Here is an 18,463-nt window from a genome sequence, read left to right on the forward strand (position 1 = left end):
AAGATAAAATAAAAACTAGGACAAAAAAAGAGACTATGAGCACTCTTTGAAGAAAGAATGTTTTCTAGGGAAGGGGAGCAAATTGTAGGTGACTACAGCTTTTTTATTTTCAAGGCAATTAAATAAAATGTAAATATTAAGAATATAAGATCAGAGAGAAAATGACAAAATGAATGATAAATGGTGTTAGCAGTGATGATGAAAATAATGAGGAGAACAAGTGCATAATACTAGTGTAGATTTTTTTGGAAGGCTGTAGAATCATCAATAAACAGAACTGATATGACACTATGGAAATTTAAGGCAGTGACATAGAGGATGGAATGAGAAAAATTCCAAAGAATGAGGAGAGAAAGGATAAAGAATTTTTAAAAGAGCACATCTGAGTAACAGACAATGCAGCCATCACTTTTGAATAATTAGTAATATAAATTTAGTGAATAGAATATACTAAACAGAAAACATTCAAATATGTAAGTGAAAAAATATCTGGAAATAAAAATCTTGATCTGCAATCCTAACGGCTCTGTGTGTTCTAGGAGGAATTCACAAAGAATGACTAACATTATGCCGTATTTTAACAAAAATTGCTAAACCTTGTGAAGAAGAAAGATACCAACATGTGTCTAGAAAAAATACTTCACCTACAAAACTGAAAAATAATGAATGGACTCAGAATTTACCACAACAGCATTAGGTAATAGAAAATAATAAAACAATTGCTGGGGGACTTTGGAATAAAATGATTTGTGACCCTAGAATTCTATATTCAGTCATATTCTCAGGTATATAAGGATAAAAGACAAATTTTAACACTTCATTCTTTTTGAAAAATCTGTTTTAAGCTGTATCTCACCCAATGGTGTAATCTTATTTTTCAAGAAAACAAACATGGTGATTCACATGTAAATAACACATCCAGTGAAAGAAGTGGCTATGAACATTGAATCCATTAAGGTTGAATTATGTCTAACATTTCTGAGGCTCTTGATTCATACTTTTTAAAGACAGATTTATTAACTCATTAAAGAAATAATAATAAACCCATTGTGTGATAACATATTTTTATAAAGAATAACTATATTTTTCATTTTTATTTTATTTTACTTTATTTTATTTGAGACGGAGTCTCGCTTGTCGCCCAGGCTGGAGTGCAGTGGCGTGATCTTAGCTCACTGCAAGCTCCGCCTCCTGGGTTCCCGCCATTCTCTCGCCTCAGCCTCCCAAGTAGCTGGGACTACAGGTGCCCGCCACCACACCTGGCTAATTTTTTATATTTTTAGTAGAGACGGGGTTTCACCGTGTTAGCCAGGATGGTCTCCATCTCTTGACCTCGTGATCCACCCGCCTCAGCCTCCCAAAGTGCTGGGATTACAGGCATGAGCCACCGTGCCTGGCAAGAATAACTATATTTTTCAATACCAAAAACCTCATTGAGGAAAGTAGCATTTTACATTTTTGCGAGTCTCTTAAATTCCTTGTTTAATACAAGACAATTATTTTTGTATCTGCTTCTGCATAAAATAAGATGCATTTTTTTTTTTGGATTACATAAAAAAGAAAAATTAGCCACATACATACGTATTTGGAAAGGGAAGAGTATTTTAGTAGCTTTTTCAAATAATTGGGGTCATTCTTTTTTGACACTGCACTGAAACAAGTGGCAGTTTCTTAAAGGCAAATTGAACTATGGAATCTGAAACTGTACCAATGAATATTTTGTATTCTGTTACATTAACATCCATTGGTCTGTCTTGCCTTTTCCTGATGCATGATTTTCTTTTTTTTAAATTAATTTTGTGTTAGATACAGGGGTATATATGCAGGTTTGTTACATGGAACAATTGCGTGAATATTGAGGTTTGGGGTACAGATCCTGTCACCCAGGTAGTGAGCATAGTACCTAATAGGTAGTTTTTCTAACCATGCCTCACCTCTCCTGTCCCCCTCCAGTAGTCCACAGTGTCTGTGGTTCCCATGTTAATGTCCATGTGTGTTCAATGTTTCGCTCTCACTTAGAAGTGAGAACATGCAGTATTTGGTTTTCTGTTTCTGTGTTAATTTGTTTAGGATTATGACCTCCAACTACACCCATGTTGCTGCAAAGGGCATGATTTCATTCTTTTTTATAGCTGTGTCGTATTATGTACCACATTTTCTTTATCCAATCTACCATTGATGGGCACCAGGGTGGATTCCATGTCTTTGCTGTTGTGAATTGTGCTGCGATGAACATACGTGTGTGTTTCTTTTTGGTAAAATGATTGATTTTCCTTTTGGGTATATACCTAGTAATGGGATTGCTGGGTCGAATGGTAGTTCTGTTTGAAGTACTTGGAGAAATATCCAAACTGCTTTCCATATTGGCTGGACTAAATTATATTCCCACCAACGATGTATAAGTGTTCCCTTTTCTCTGCAGTCTTGCCAGCATCTGTTGTTTTTTGACTTTCTAATATTAACTATTCTGACTGGTGTGAGATGGTATCTCACTGTGGTTTTGAAAACAGACATTTTTCAAAAGAAGACATACAAACAGCCAACAATCATATGAAAAAATTCTCAGCATCATTGATCCATACTTAAACTATTTTTATTTCAGTTCTACCAATGTCTACTCCTAATAGCAATGTACGAACCCTGCTCAGCCTTAAGGATTTAATTTTTTGCTAATATGCCAGAATGATAAAACCTGTTTACTTTTTGCTATGCACGAATATAAAAGGAAAACTCCCACATGAATTTATTAGCCACCTTTCAGCTTTCTAAATGGTCATCTTATTCGTCCCCTGCATCTGTGTTAGACTAGTCCACACCAGCAGGCCTTGATAGGGGAGAATGAAAGAATAAAGAAATGGCTCACCTATTTTCAGGTTTCTCACTCCAGACATGGGGTGATATCTTCACTACCTGATACTGGTGGGTATATCCATTTGTTCACTGTAATGCCCCTCTCCCAGCAGGAAAGCTGGGATGGGCCAGCCCACCACTGGCTGTGGTCATATTCCTTACCCCAACTGTATTGCGGGTCATGGATGACGATTCCTAAATCAAACACAATATGCAAGTATAGGAGTTTAACCCCTGAACACCCAAGCAGCTTGTCTCCAACCCACATCCAATTCAAAGGGTTCCCAGGAATGCTGGGTAAAGGTAGGAAAGAAACAGCTGCTCTGAGTTGACAATCAAGTGGTCACTTTTAGTGGGGGTAGTTGTTTGCTCTCAGCAGAGTCTATAACTCATTAGAATACTCTACATAGGACCATGTTTTCAAAGATGTAAAGATAAAGGAAAAATATCAGGAACATATTATATGAACACTGCAGAAATATTTGAAGGGGCAGGTGGGTGGTCACCTCCCCGGATCACTCACTCTAGTATTTGAAATGCCTGTGTATTCCCAAGAGGACTGAATCAGGTAGCTCAGGAGAGGACATCTAGCACATCTGGCATTCAGTGAAAATCAATTTTAGTTCCAAGCAGCTGTTTTGATTTTGTGACACAGCCCATGAAGGAGACGTTGCATCTGGCACTGACCACAAATTATTGCCTCAGTGTTAGAGTCAAAGCCATGCCAATACTAAAAGATAAAAGGCATCCTTAAATTGTTTTCATTTCCTTATGTAATGACATAATTACCTGAAGACAGCAGCACAGGCTCCCAGTTCTCTATACCAGATGAATTCTTTCTATTCAACAATCTCTAGCTTCTTTGAAAGTCTAATTAGCTAAAGTGGAAAGATTTCAAGAGTCCAGCTTAGAAGGACTAAGAGGTCCCTTTTTGTAGGTGAGGAAATTGGAGCACAAAGAGGAAAGAAACTTGGCCATTGCTGTCACCTCTGTAAACCAAAAAGTATCTGAGACAGATCTCAATCAATTTAGAAGTTTATTTTCCCAAGCTTATGGATCATAACCTGTGACACAGCCTTGGGAGGTCCTGGACATGTGTCCAAGGCAGTTGAGTTACAGGTTGGTTTTATGTTTTAGAGAGACATAAGACATCAATCAATGCATATGAGGCATACATTGGTTTGGTTCAGAAATGCAGGACAACTTGAAGTGTGGGAAGGGGGAGGCCTACAGGTCACAGGTGGATTCAAAGCTTTTCTGATGGGCAATTGGTTGAGTTAGTTATTATTAAAAAACCTGGGATCAATAGAAAGGAGTGTTTGGGTTAAGATAAGGGGTTGTGGAGAACAAGGTTCTTATTACGTAAATGAAGGCTCATAGGTGGCCAGAGGCAAAAGATGGCAAATATTTCCTATCCAGACACTTAAAAGGTGCTAGACTCTCAGCCCATCTCTTCAGCATCAGAAAAAAACCTGGAAAGGGAAGAGGGCTCTCTACAGAAGGTAAGCATTCCCCACAAGAGACAGTTTTATGGGACCATTTCAAAATATGTCAAACAAGTATATTTTGGGGTAAAATACTTTGGTTTCTTTCAGAGCATTGCCATCTGGGATGTGATGCTATACTAAGGTCAGGTTGGAATTTGGTATCTTATTGCTACAAAGAGTCTGTCTGTCAGTCTTGGGATCTGTATTTTAATATTAATCCTGGCCAATTGTGCCTGAATTCCAGAGTGGTAAGTATAATGAAGCAGGTCCAATCCTCCCCTTCTCGTTATGGTCTGAACTAATTTTTCAGGTTTAGTTGGGTCCCATTGGCCGAGAGGAAGGTTCATTCAGTCAGTGGAGGGCTTGGAATTTTATTTTTGGTTTACAATTCTAATCCCTGGTAGATCAGGCCTTCTGTTGGTGAGTAATTTTTTGATGTGGCAACAGTGCAATCAGTAAACTTTGTTCTGCATATTTTTAAGACAAGTAACTTCTCAAGGGCAAATGCAAGCACAGTACCTGTTTGTATTTGTGTCCTCAGTCCCTGGTGTAGGGGTGGGCACAGAGTAGGCACTTGTCTCCTGCACTGATGGAACTGCACATGACTGCGGGAATCCTGGGGCGACCTTGTGGGTGACCGTGGTCGTGGCTGTGGTCTCCTCTCTTCTGCAGGGTGCATGGCCCTGCCCTGCATGCTTCTCTCCTCTCCCAACAAACCACAAAGCAAGAAGGCAGTAGGGGGTGACGCTGTGGCAGTACAGACACATGAAAGACCCTGGGATTGTTTGCTTTTGTCTGGTAAAACTTGACAACAGCTTCAATTTATTTATCTTGAAAACCCTCAAAGATAATACCAACAGTTCGCAGGAGGGGAATTAGTCATAGGCACACATGGTTTCCCGATATTGCCCCAAGAAAAATACCCCCCTTAAAAGTTCTCTGGTTTCAGCATCACCTAATTTATGGAACATTAGGTCAAGACCTCGAAGTTCTGATTTCATCAGAGATTCTGCCACAAGAAACTGCTGGGCTGGACATGCCTCACCAGTCCTTGGAGAACCCTTGAAAATTTCTCTGCATTTTCATCTTATACATAAGAGTGTTTCAAATATGCCTGCTGCCCTGTCCCCACTAGGATGGCATCTGCCATTATAAGGAAAGAAATGTTTGAACAAGAGAATTTACATTGGGTTGTTTTTCATAACTCTGGTCAGTATGCAGTAAATGGGAGTTCTTGAATGCATATATATTCAACTCATAATTACAACCTAAGATACAAAACTTTTATCTCCTTTGATAAAAGTTGACTGAACATCTATTAGGTGCAGTCCCTGGGAATATAAATAAATAAATAAATAAATAAATAAATACAGCCCCTGGCCTCAGGGAGCAGAAATGACAGACAGTAGGAGCTATGACAGAGGTAATCCAGCACGTCTATTAGGTTAGCATCTATTAGGTGCAGGCCTTGGGAATATAAATAAATAAATAAATAAATAAATAAATAAATAAATAAATACAGCCCCTGGCCTCAGGGAGCAGAAATGACAGACAGTAGGAGCTATGGCAGAGGTAACCAGCACGTCTCAGTGCTTTGAGAAGGGATATGTGTCCAAAGGCCTTTCAAAAGACATGGGGTCTTAATTGTGTCTGAATGGGTGAAAGGAGTTGGCTAAGAGGATGGAGAAGCGAGAACACCTTGGTTCTATTATCCATAGGATAATTAACAATCTTATAGTCAAAAAGTTTTAGATCAGGGATCCCAGCATTTCATCCACTAGGATGCCATGTCTGTGACAGCGCATGAATAAAACACAGGCATGCTGTCCCAAGCCTCACACATATGGAAAAGAGGGCAGCAGCCATGCCACCTGACCTTGGCAGTCCCCCATGAAAAGCTCATGCTACAGATAGGAAGGCTGGGAAGCTCACAGGTCCAGACACAGCCCACACCCACCAGAACTTAGTGCACTCCTCCAGCTCTCAGGCCTGTGATGTGCCGTGTGGGTTGTTTATGTGCACAGCTTCCCTGGGAGTTGTGCAGAGAACTTCCTGCCAGACTATATAAGACAGCCCTGCTGTCACTGGTTAATTTAACCATTTTGTTAAACAGATCCATCGCTTTTGGCTTGGTTGTCAGAGTTGGCATTCTGGTGGCATCATTCATCTCACAAATCTCTATCAGGTATCAATACATGATAGCTACTCATTGGGGCAGGGGTGTCTTAATGACTGTAATCACACCTGTGCCCTTGGAAGCTTACCCTCGTGTACTCAGCCTACTCTAGACCTATGCATCTCCATAGACGTGGAAGCCTGGGAATCGTGGTCGGTGCAGGCCTTCATGCTCTGCTCACATATAACCATCCCCAGTTCCTTAGGCAGAAAGTTCTACCCTCTTTGATACATGGCAGGCCCAGGAAGTGTGCACGCACAGGCATATGCTACATGCTATCCCTTCTTCATTTATCTATTTTGGGTTTTTTAGTTTATTTAACATCTATGTCATAGCTTGGATAAGTCAAAGGTTGGATTATCTGAGTTTTCACTCTTGTGTCCTTCATTCATACCCTGCTATTAGAATTCCTATTCCACTTGGAATAAAAAACAAAGTCCTTTCTAAGTCCATGGGGACCTCTATGACCTGATCATACCTCTCTGGCCTGTCTCCTCCCACCCTTTTATTGGGCACTCTGCTCAGCCACTCACACCCCTAGATGTCCATCCACTGTGAGGCCAGGCATCTTACATCCAGGCACCTAGCACATAGTAGGGATCAAATATATGCTCTAGAGGAGGAACTGAATTAAGGGATTGCAGCTGTGAAGAGATTGCCTGTGATATTGGGCATTACTCAAGCTCTCCCACTCCCCATGGGAGGCTGGGAGCATCAATTCTGTTAGCGAAGTACCTCATGTATTCTCAGCCATGGCTTCATCTTCTCTCTTTCACCCCAGAACGAATGCCCACTGTTTGGCATTGCTGGCCTACTCTCTCAATCCCCTCTTTTTGGAAAACCTCTACAGGTTCTTCCCTCCAGATGTGGGTGATAATTCTGCCATTCAACTACGGCAACCTAGCCCTGCCTGATCTCAGCAAGGCCAGTATCTGAGTTGTCCTTCTCCTAATACTGTAAAATAGGCAGAGTCACCCTCATATGACAATTGAGGAGCTAAAGTTCACAGCGAGTTAGGGACTTGCAGAAGTCCTACAACTGGATTTAAACCCAAGCCTTTGTAACTCCAAAGCCGGCACTTGGCCCATTAAACCACCTTCATTCATGCATAAGTAAAGTTGGAAAATTTCATTATTTCCCATCCAGAGGAAACTTTAAGACCTTCCTCCACCCCCAGCTCCACAGCTCCACTGGCATCTCCACAGTGGCAAAGCTTTTGTGTGTGTGAATATAAACAAGTGGTAATGAGTGGGAAACATACTGAACTACTGACCTTTCAAAGTTCTGGAATTCTATGAATTAGATCTTCTTTGTTTAAAAATTTGGACCTATTGTTTCCCCCTTGATCACTAAGCAATATAGCTTCTCCAGAAGCAAGAGCAGGCCATCTGATTATAACAAATGTTAGAATATCTTTTCTAAGGTATAATTTTATCCAATAGGACATAGGGAGCCATTGAAGGTTTTTCAGTGGGACAGGCACATGACCATCTCTGTATTTAGGAAACAACAATGTAGAAGATGGGTCTGCAAGTTGGCACTGGTGCCAAGGAGACCACTCAGGCAAAACAAGAAACGAAGGAGAATTAAACAAATGCTGAAGAGGTATGGAGAGAGAGGAAGGAACATTGAGGAGGAATATTATTCCTCACCAGAATGCATGCTCCAAGAAGGCAGAAACATATTATACTTATTCACTGCTCTGTTTTTAGCACCCAGAACAATGTTTGGCAAATAGTCAATGCTCAATGAATGTTTTAAATTTTGTAAACATTGTCATGGAGGACTTGAAAGAATGTTGAGTGTTTTAGTAAGAAAGAGATGGCAGTCAGCACACCTAAGAATCATTTGAGGATCATGCCTGGGGACTGAGGGAAAAATTGGGGAGGAAAACCAAAAGGAAGGCATACACATGAAATAAACATCAGGTACTCTTCTGCAACCGCTCAAAGCATCCATTGTGACACCCTGGCAATCAGCGCTCTGGGAAGAGGCAGGCACAAACCTGCCTGGGAATTGTATAAGAACCTTCCAGCCATCCAGGTAGGTAATATCACAGCAGCCTCTGATCATTCCCACTCCTTTACTGTTGATAACCAGCTGCAAACATCTATTGATTAAACATCTGCATTATCTCTTGCATCTCCTTGCCATAGTTTGGATGTTTGACCCCCTACAATTCTCAGGTTGAAACCTGATCCCCAGTGTTAGAGGAGGCCTAATGGGAGGTGTTTGGATCATGGGAGTGGATCCCTCAATAATAGATTAATGCCCTTCCTGGTAAGAGTCATGAGTAAGTGCTTGCTCTATTCATTCCTACAAGAGCTGGTTGGGAAAAAAAAAAAGTAGAACCTCCTCTGTCTCTTTCTCTCTTGCTCTCTCTCTCTATTTCTGTCTCACCTCTTCTCTTGCTTTGTGATGTCTGTACATACTAGTTCCCCTTCTTCCACCATGAGTAGAAACAGCCTGTGGCCCTCATCAGATGCAGATACTGGCGCCATGCTTCTTGTAGTCTGCAGAACTGTGAGCCAAATAAACCTCTTTTTGTTATAAACTACCCAGCATCAGATATTCCTTTATAGGAACACAAAACAGACTAAGACATCCCTCCTCCCCATCTCCATTATCACTACCCTAGCTCACTCTTCATCACCCTCAGGGCTTTCAGCTGAACCGTGGACACTGTATCACTGAGCAATATAGCTTCTTCAGGAGCAAGAACAGAACATCTGATTATAGCAAATGTTAGGATGTTTGCTTCTGAGATATGATTTTATCCAATAGGAAACAGGGAGCCATCAAATGTTTTCGAGTGGGACAGACACATGATCATGTCTGTGCTTAAAAAATAAGCAGTGTGGAAGATGGGTCTGCAAGTTGGCATTGCTGCCATGGAGACCACTGGGGCAAAAAAAAAAAGGAAATGAGTACTATAGCTCATTTGTCAGGGATGCCATCTCCCTGACACCATGTGCTCTAGACACTGCTCATCCTCAAAGTCACTAACAGATTATTCTTTACTTAATTATAGTTATGATTACAGTGGCCTCCTACTCAAAACTACTCTAGCATTCCTTTTGCCTAGCAAATCTCCATTTCTTGACTTACCACCAAGACTCTTCCATATGTGTCCTCAATCGTGCCAGTCAGCCTCATTTCCCACCACCAATTTTCATACCTCATTTCCATCAAACCATTCTCACTCTAGTTTCCGTACATTTTCTCCCTGTTTCCTTAACTAGGAATACCATTCATCATATACTGCAGTTGCCATTTTTTCTGCAAAGCATTCCCTCAGCCTTCTCTTTGACTCCTCAAGGGAACTTATTTGAAACTCTTTTATGATAACGATCACTTTCTGCCTTAGATTATGCTCATCTATGCACATATCTTATTTTTCCTAACAGACCCTGAGTCCTCAAAAACTAGGATTTGTATTATTTTTAACCCTCCAGAGGCCTAGTCCTTTATTTGACCTAATTTGTAATTCAGTAAAAGGAAATGAATAAATTAAGAACAATCTGGTTTTAATTATTATATAAAAACAGGTCCAACAAAAACATCACTCTAGAGTCCATAGAAGTGGATGATCAGGACTTAAAAGCAGATCACACACTGTTCTAGCTGGGAAAGTACACTGGAATAGTGAAATTACTATTTAAATGGAAAGTGTCTAATGGTTTTTGCTATGGAAGTTTGCATATTTATGTTAACTGCAACGATAAAGAGAATATGAGCACATATGTGGTAGTGAATTGCTAGATTAAGAAATACAGAAAACCATGAGGCTGGTGGGGGCTGATGAGACTCTTGACACTTTGTGAAAAACTTCCAAATAATGCAGTGTAGTCTGTAAGCACTGACATACAACTGATGTCTGATTCAGAAACAACTAATAATAAGATCTAAGAGTTAATGATTACTCTCTATGTGCTCAGAAACTTCTATGATTTATGCATGTCTAATTAGTACCTAATTTTCACCTTAAAATAATCCTATGAGTTGGATAAAATCTGAAACATAGAGAAGCTCACTAACTTTCCCAAGATTGGTGGTCTTTCTAGTTAATGTACCAATACTCTAAGTTGAATCCTTTTTTCATATTAGATTGAGAGAAATTTCCTTTTTCCCTTTGGAACTTAAGAAAGAGAATTATCACTGTCTAGTCCAGTGGTCCTCAAGTTGTAATTAATGGCCCCATAGAAAGGAGAAAAGGATTCCGAAACTCAAAGACACTGTATTATTGGACAGACCTAAGCACTGATGTAAACATCTCTATTTGTATTTTCTTTATTTTCCTTATAATTTGAACTTCTGACTGAGAGTTTATTGAAAGAAAATATCCTCCCACCTTAAAAAACTATTTCATTAGTTTCATCAAAACTATTTCATTATCTGTTAGTGGATGCCTTACCTTTGTAAAGCTCCATTTGAAAAGCTACGTGCTGATAAACTGCTTATAATAGAGCCAAGAACACAAAACATGCTCTGTAAAGGTTAACTATAGATACAATTATCAGCATCGTCTTCATTATTTCATTTGCTATGTCTCTCACAATTCTTATTTGCATCCCCTGTGAGCTTAATATGACCATCTTCATGTAACAAATGTGAAAGCACAGCATTAAGGTGTTAATGATTTATTTATAAGGTCACAAAGCCAATAAGTAAAGGGATTAAACTTTCCACTGCTCTTAGGGTCAACATCAAGTTCTCAACAAGATGCACATGACCTCGTGCTGTCTGGCTGTTCTCCATACCTTCAGCCTCAACTCACCCCACTCTCTAGTATTCACTCCCCCACACCGTCTGCACTCTAGTAATGGTGGGGAAAGTGCCTGCATGGCCATCTTTGAAGTTCCTCAGGTGTGCTCCTCTCCTCCCACCATAGCACCAACCACACACTTGTCCCTCCTCCTGTAACTGCTCCACAATCCACTCCTTTTCTCCTTGACCCAAGTCAAGTTGAATGACGTCATACTTGACTCCAGTCCAAGCCAGGTCCCCTTCTTACACAGTCTCATAAAACTGGATACTTCTCCTTCCTAGTGCTTGTCTCAGTGTGTAATTACATGCTCATTACGTATGACTATTTGACTGATGTCTGAATCTTCCAATAGTTGATTATCTTCATGAAGACAGTGCTCATTATATCTCCAGATTCTTGGTACACATAGGCAGTAGAAATAATTGCTGAGCAAATATGTAAAGCCCATTGTTTTTCTCACATGGTTCTTTCTTCCCCACAACATTCCTACAATCTAAGGAAGGTTTCAGTTTCTACTTAAAGAGAAAAGCTGGAGTTGGCCACTTAGCTTATTAGTATTTTCTCGAAGCTACCATTAGAAAAGGGTTCATCTTGTAAAATTCTTTGAGCTAGGAAGAGGGATGATCTAGGATGTTATCAGCAAACACGAGACCTGAGACTAAAACTGAGCTGTAGACACCTGAATAAGCCCTGCCTGAGCTCTTCTGTCTGCATGCTAATGTTCAGAGATCTGCTGAGGCATTTCTATGCTTCTCTACCTGCCTTGATGAGGCTTTCTCTGGGAACAAAGCCAGCCTCTGCGGCCTTCTGAGCTCCATGTGGTGAACACCAGTTGTCACCATGGGTGACACCAGCCTCAGTTTCTTCTAATCTGTCTGGAGCCCACATTGACCTCATGGGCTTGAAGGCATTGGCCTCAGTGATGGTTTCTCACTGTGGGATGATGGTGAGCAGGCACCACAGGAACCTACACCTGCCTCATTTGTCCCTGCTGGAACTTGTTGCCTTTGTCCCACACCCTGCAGGGCAGCTGAAGCTAGGTGGCCTGTTTCCTACAACAGCACGAGAGGACAGTCCCTGTGCTTATAGCTTCTGGGGACTCCTCACCCTTGATCACTCCCAGCTCACAATCTCTCAGTGGTCCCCTCCATTCCTCTGCCTGCTTTTGCTCACATTTAGACACAATTTTTCTAGAGGAGAATGAGCTCCATCAATCCTAACTACAGACTCAGAATTAGGAGCTTTGCAGTTCGGCTCCTCCAGGTGCTTTAACATTTTCTTGATAGAAAACGGTGCCTTTGGCTTGTTTTAAAACTTCATTTGCTTCCTTTGCTCAGGTCTGCTTAAGCACCAGGAAATAAAGACAGAAGGGCAGATATAGATACTTATTTTTGAGATTTAGTTCCAGGATTATTATTTCATCTGGGGCTTTCAACAAACTTGCAAGGCAGGCATTTTAATCTCCATTTTATAGATGAAGGAGCAGAAGAATTTCAAGCTATTACAAGTGACGTTTACAAAGGATGTCAGAGACGTAAAGGGTGAAAGACAACAACCTGGCCCACAAATTCTCTCAAATCAACAGAAGCAACAACAATAATAATACAAAGACTTTTTAAAGCCTACCTTTGATATTTGGAAAAATAATCCTTTTTCAAGAACAATATTACAGATTTACCTTCTATATGACGGTTGGTAGCACACATACATATTTTCCCATTTTAACCTTACTCCAACTCTCTGAGACAGAGTAAGAATGTGTAATTGTTTACTACATGTGGCTAAGGAAACTGAGGCTTAGAGGAGTTATAGGCAAATACAAGGTCACAAATGTGGCAGTAGAGCTTGATCTTAAACCAATTCTGCATGGCTTTGTCACAGAAGCTCAACAGGGTAGAGGAGGGAGGAGACAGTGCACCATATGCTTGTCTTGGAGAGGCGGAGTGGGCAACGATCCTTCGAACCAGCTTTTTGTGGAGCCACATATAGCCTGGGAGGTAGTTTTGTTCTAGCTTGACCCTGATGTCAAGCCAAATTCTGGGGGGGGTTAATTCTTATAAGTACTTACAAGTCAGCCTGCCTTTTGTTTTTGGTCTAGAGAAATTGGTATAGCATGCGGAGGATGGAGAGAGAGAGAAGGCATGGTAGTTTCCACTTTTGTCCTAGACTTCTGATGTTAAACATGAACGTGGATGTTGGAATGAAAAGACTGGTGCCCAGCTCTAGCACTCCAACTAATTACCTGTGTCACCTTGGGCATGCAGCCTCCCTACATCTGTTTCTCATCTGTAAAAAGTGAATAAAAGTTCTCACTCACAACTCAAAGTCTGCACTGGAAATTTTGGATGAAGTGAGGGCAAGTCAGGTCTCCTCTCTGGGCCTCAATTTCCCTAAATTTCTCCCCAAAATGGTAAGGCAGACTAGATGATCTCACCCAAGTACCATGCCAGGTGTTTCACACATAGTTACTCATGTCGTTTGCTCAACAAATCTGCACATTCTGTATTATTATCCTCAATTTACAAAGCAATTGAATTCCAGAGTAATTAAGAAATCTGATCAAAATAGCAAGGCTCAGATGGAGAGCAAAGATTAAAACCCAGGACTAGGAACCCGCTATGTTATCAGACCCACACTTTCAATTCATAGATTCTCTTCTCTTAGTTGTACAAGGGAGTAGCAATGGTGTAAAACCAGGCATGGGAGGAGAGACTGTATTAGTGACTAACTGATTAAGAAAGAAAAAGAAGAGAGGTCCAAGGAAGCATACTTGCTTCTATTGATGGGACAGTCAGGGCAGGCTGGGAGGGATGGTCATGCTCTTTAGGAGTGATGTCAACCCTGGCCACCTCCCCACTCACCTCCGGTCACTCTGCCACATTAGGTCTCACTTAATCAGGGAAAAATTCTTAGTCCTCTCCATCCCCAAGAGTCAGTTATGTACTCTCCTTCTGTGTTCTCATAGCAGCTTATGCTTATACTTATCACACTATTAAGTGCACTCTGTTTTAATGATCCATTTATTTCTCTTGACTTTTCCCCAAGCTTCATATGCAGAGAGTGGATTTAATTCATAGTTACAAGTCCAGTGCATGAAACAGCATCTACAGCAACGCGTTCCTGGAATAAATGAATGAACATGGAAATTGAGCACGTATTTGCTGCACATCATCAAGATCTTACAGCTCATTCTGTACCTAGATTATGTGTGAAGTCAGTGTTCAGCAGATCAAGATATCTCATAATTTCAGGATCCTAAAAGCTGTGGGAACCACATGAGTTCTTTTCACACAATGACTCATGTTAACCCCAAGTTTCATTTTGAATTTAAAGATTCAAAGCAGAAAACATGCTTCTTGGTTAACTCAAATTTCAACCAGGCCTCAACTGCATATATTTGCATCATTTCCCCCAACTCTTTAGCTCTTCCCTGGTTCAAGACCCTCTTTCTCAACCTTTCCATTTACAGTGCATTTCATAAAAGCATGGTGGTTGTGTAGATAATAAATTGCCCCCCCTTACTTCCCAAAAGCTCTGATATGGAAATCATATGGGTGACTAACTTTCTTCTCCTATATTTAAGATTTTTCTGAATCTACTTGTAAATATTATTGGTCTCTGATCCAAACGACCCATTTGGTACTACAGTAGCTTTTAAGGGGTTTACCCTGGAAATAAGACCCATGACATGACAGACAGCCAAAGCAGCAAACAATGTATTCAGTAATAAGCAGTAGAAGTTGACGTTCCAATATATCTTTCTTTTTTTTTAAGCCATTTGCAGTTAATATATTTTCTGCAAAACAATTGCAATATAATAATGACTGTCCTTTATTCATTTGACAAACATCTACTGAGTGTCAAACATGCATTAGGTATTGTTATAGAAATTAAAGGTAAAAACAAACGTGAGACTCAGGCCTTGGCCTTGGGGCATCCACTAGAGGAAAGAGGCGTAAACAAAAACAAAAACAAAAAACTACATTAAAATGAGATGAGCACAGTTGTCTCAGAAAATCAATATATACATCTATTAACATAATCTAGAAACCTATTTACTTGTATATAATTATTGCATAAACTGATGATCCTGGAACATTCTGACTAAAGGAAAACTTTGCTTATGAACATTCAAATTAAATTATTTCAATCATTTTGTTTTAACCCATCAGGACTTTATTGTTGTTGCTGTTAGTTTATTATACAAAAGGAAAAATAAGGCAATAAAAAATTGACCTACGATCCCACCTGTGGATTGCACTCTGTTTTTTTATTCTTTTTTTTTCTTTTTTTTCTTATTATACTTTAAGTTCTGGGGTACATGTGCAGAATGTGCAGGTTTGTTACATAGGTATACATACGCCATGGTGGTTTGCTGCACCCATCGGCCCATCATCTACATTAGGTATTTCTCCTAATGCTATTCCTCCCCTAGCTCCCCACCCCGCCCACAGGCCCCGATGTGTGATGTTACCCTCCCTGTGTCCATGTGTTCTCATTGTTTGACTCCCACTTACGAGTGAGAACATGTGGTGTTTGGTTTTCTGTTCTTGTATTAGTTTGCTAAGAATGATGGTTTCCAGCTTTATCCATGTCCCTGCAAAGGACATGAGCTCATCTTTTTTTATGGCTGCATAGTATCCATGGTATATATGTGCCACATTTTCTTTATCCAGTCTATCACTGATAGGCATTTGGGTTGGTTGCAAGTCTTTGCTATTGCAAATAGTGCCACAATAAACATACGTGTGCATATGTCTTTACAGTAGCATGATTTGTAATCCTTTGGGTATAACCCAATAACGGGATTGCTGGGTCAAATGGTTATTTCTAGTTCTAGATCCTTGAGGAATCGCCACACTGTCTTCCACAAAGGTTGAACTAATTTACACTCCCACCAACAGTGTGAAAGAGAACCAGCAAATAAAGAATGCAATCCAACACTGTTGGTGGGATTGCATTCTTTATTTGCTTGTTCTCTTTTAGGATCTAGTGATCTGTGCCAGAGGAGAGTTGCTCTCACGGCTGGGCAGTGCTGATAGCTCTTTTACTTTTAAAAGGAAACAAGAGACAAAGAAAGCTGGGGAATTCTATAAAAAGTTCTACTTCTAGTTTTAATCCTAATTCTCTCTCCAAACCAAATTGAGAATCAGAAAAATTTACAGGAAAATGGTACCTGAGAGATTATTTCTTCCAATCTCTTCTTGTACCGATGAAGGACTCTAATGCTCAGAGAGAGGCAATATCATGGCCCAGATGAGACAGTGATGCTGGTGGGGGAAGCCCCATATGGAGAGGGGAAAACTCATGTCTTTTCTCATGGTTGCTTTTGTTGTTGTTGTTGTTGTTGTTGTTGTTTTGTTTTGTTTTGTTGAGACAGGGTCTTGTTCTGTCACTCAGGCTGGAGTGCAGTGGCGTGATCATAGCTCACTGCAGCTTCAACCTCCCAGGCTCAATTGATCCTCCCACCTCAGGCTTAGAAGTTGGCTGGGATTACAGGTACATGCCACCATGCCGGCTAATTTTTGCATTTTTTGGAGAGATGAGGTTTTGCCATGTTTCCCAGGCTGTTCTCATGTCTTTTGTCCAAAGAAGAAAAATAAAAATGATAGAGACAATTTAGGTGTGATGGGTATATACTTCTGATTGGGTCATAGAAAAATATTTTGGGTGTTTTATTTGAAAGCTGAAAAATAATGGATGAAGTTGCCTAGATCATGAAGAAAATGGGTTAAGCAAATTTGAATTTACTCCCTTCTATTTTTAAATCTTCCAACAAGAGCACACTACGGAGCTCTAGATCTAGATACTAAACTGTATACCAGTCATTTCTACCTGTAGATTTCACAGTCATATCCATCATATCCCAATCTTAGTCATTATCTCCATCTCACACTGCCATGAGACCACATCTCTTCTCAGGGAATGGAACCACTACCTGTCCAATGGCCAAGCCAGAAATCTTGAGTTCATCTTGGTCTCTTTCTCCAGCATTTTTCATATCAATCTAGTTTGAAGGGCAGTCTACTTTCCAAGTAAGAATTATATCATACAGAGAATTGGAATCAGAAGAAGAATGCACAACTATATTGCTCATATCCCAGAACAGAATGCCTTTCTACTATTTTATGTTGACTTTTTTTTTTTTTTTGACTTATTCCACTCGTAACAACCATTCCCATCAAGCAATGGGATCTAACCCAGGTCCATGGCAGGTTTCAGAGAACACTAAAGCTACAAAAACAAAACACAGACATGCACAAGGAAATGGGCACCATGATGACAGCCAGCCAAAGCGGCAAACAATGTATTAAATACTGTGAAGTATTCAGACACTAAAATGCATAGGAGGAGTATAAATGTTTACATATATGCTAGAATCTCAACAGGGAATCTCTTACGATTAAGAGATTATAAAAAAAATAACCAGGCAGATTTGAAAAACAACTAAATAATTTTTCTAGAAATCAACACTGAAACATTCAAAGTGAGTTGACCACTGGATATAAATAAGCTGAAGGTTGAATATTTATGATGCAGCACAGCAAAACAAACTGCTGTAAACTATGAAATAAATAGTGAGAGACAGAGAATGAGGGAGATGCAACATAAAGAAAATCAGAGTTTGGGGAGGTTTGCATTGAAAAAGGGGACGAGGCAAAGTTTGAAGTCACAGTGACAAACTTTTCAAGACTGATAAAACATGGAGTCTTCTGAATTCAGGCAGCCCAACTCAACATACCTCAAATAGAATACATTTAAATTATCTAGAAATAGTCTCATGAAACCAAAACCCACTGAAGACAAAGAGAACTTAAAAGCATCAGAAAGAAAGAGCAGATTCGCTACTAAGGAAAGATAATTGTACCAATAGTAACTCACTACATCAGCAATGGAAATGAGAAGACAAGGAAGTAGTATCTTCAAACCGTTAAGAGACAAAAACTGTCAGCAAAATATCTTTCAAGAATAAGAGCAAAATTTTAAGACCTAATATAAGCAAGCCTAATAATGTTTACTATCCACATACACACACTAAACAAATTCAAAAATATGGTCTTCAGAAGGAAAGAAAATAACCCAAGAAGGAAGGTCTTAGAAGGAAGAAGAAATAGTGATCAAAAACAATAATGTAGGAGCCAGGAGCGGTGGCCCATGCCTGTAATCCCAGCACTTTGGGAG

Source organism: Pongo abelii, chromosome 12 (assembly GCF_028885655.2).
Source record: "Pongo abelii isolate AG06213 chromosome 12, NHGRI_mPonAbe1-v2.0_pri, whole genome shotgun sequence".
Classification (NCBI taxonomy): domain Eukaryota; kingdom Metazoa; phylum Chordata; class Mammalia; order Primates; family Hominidae; genus Pongo; species Pongo abelii.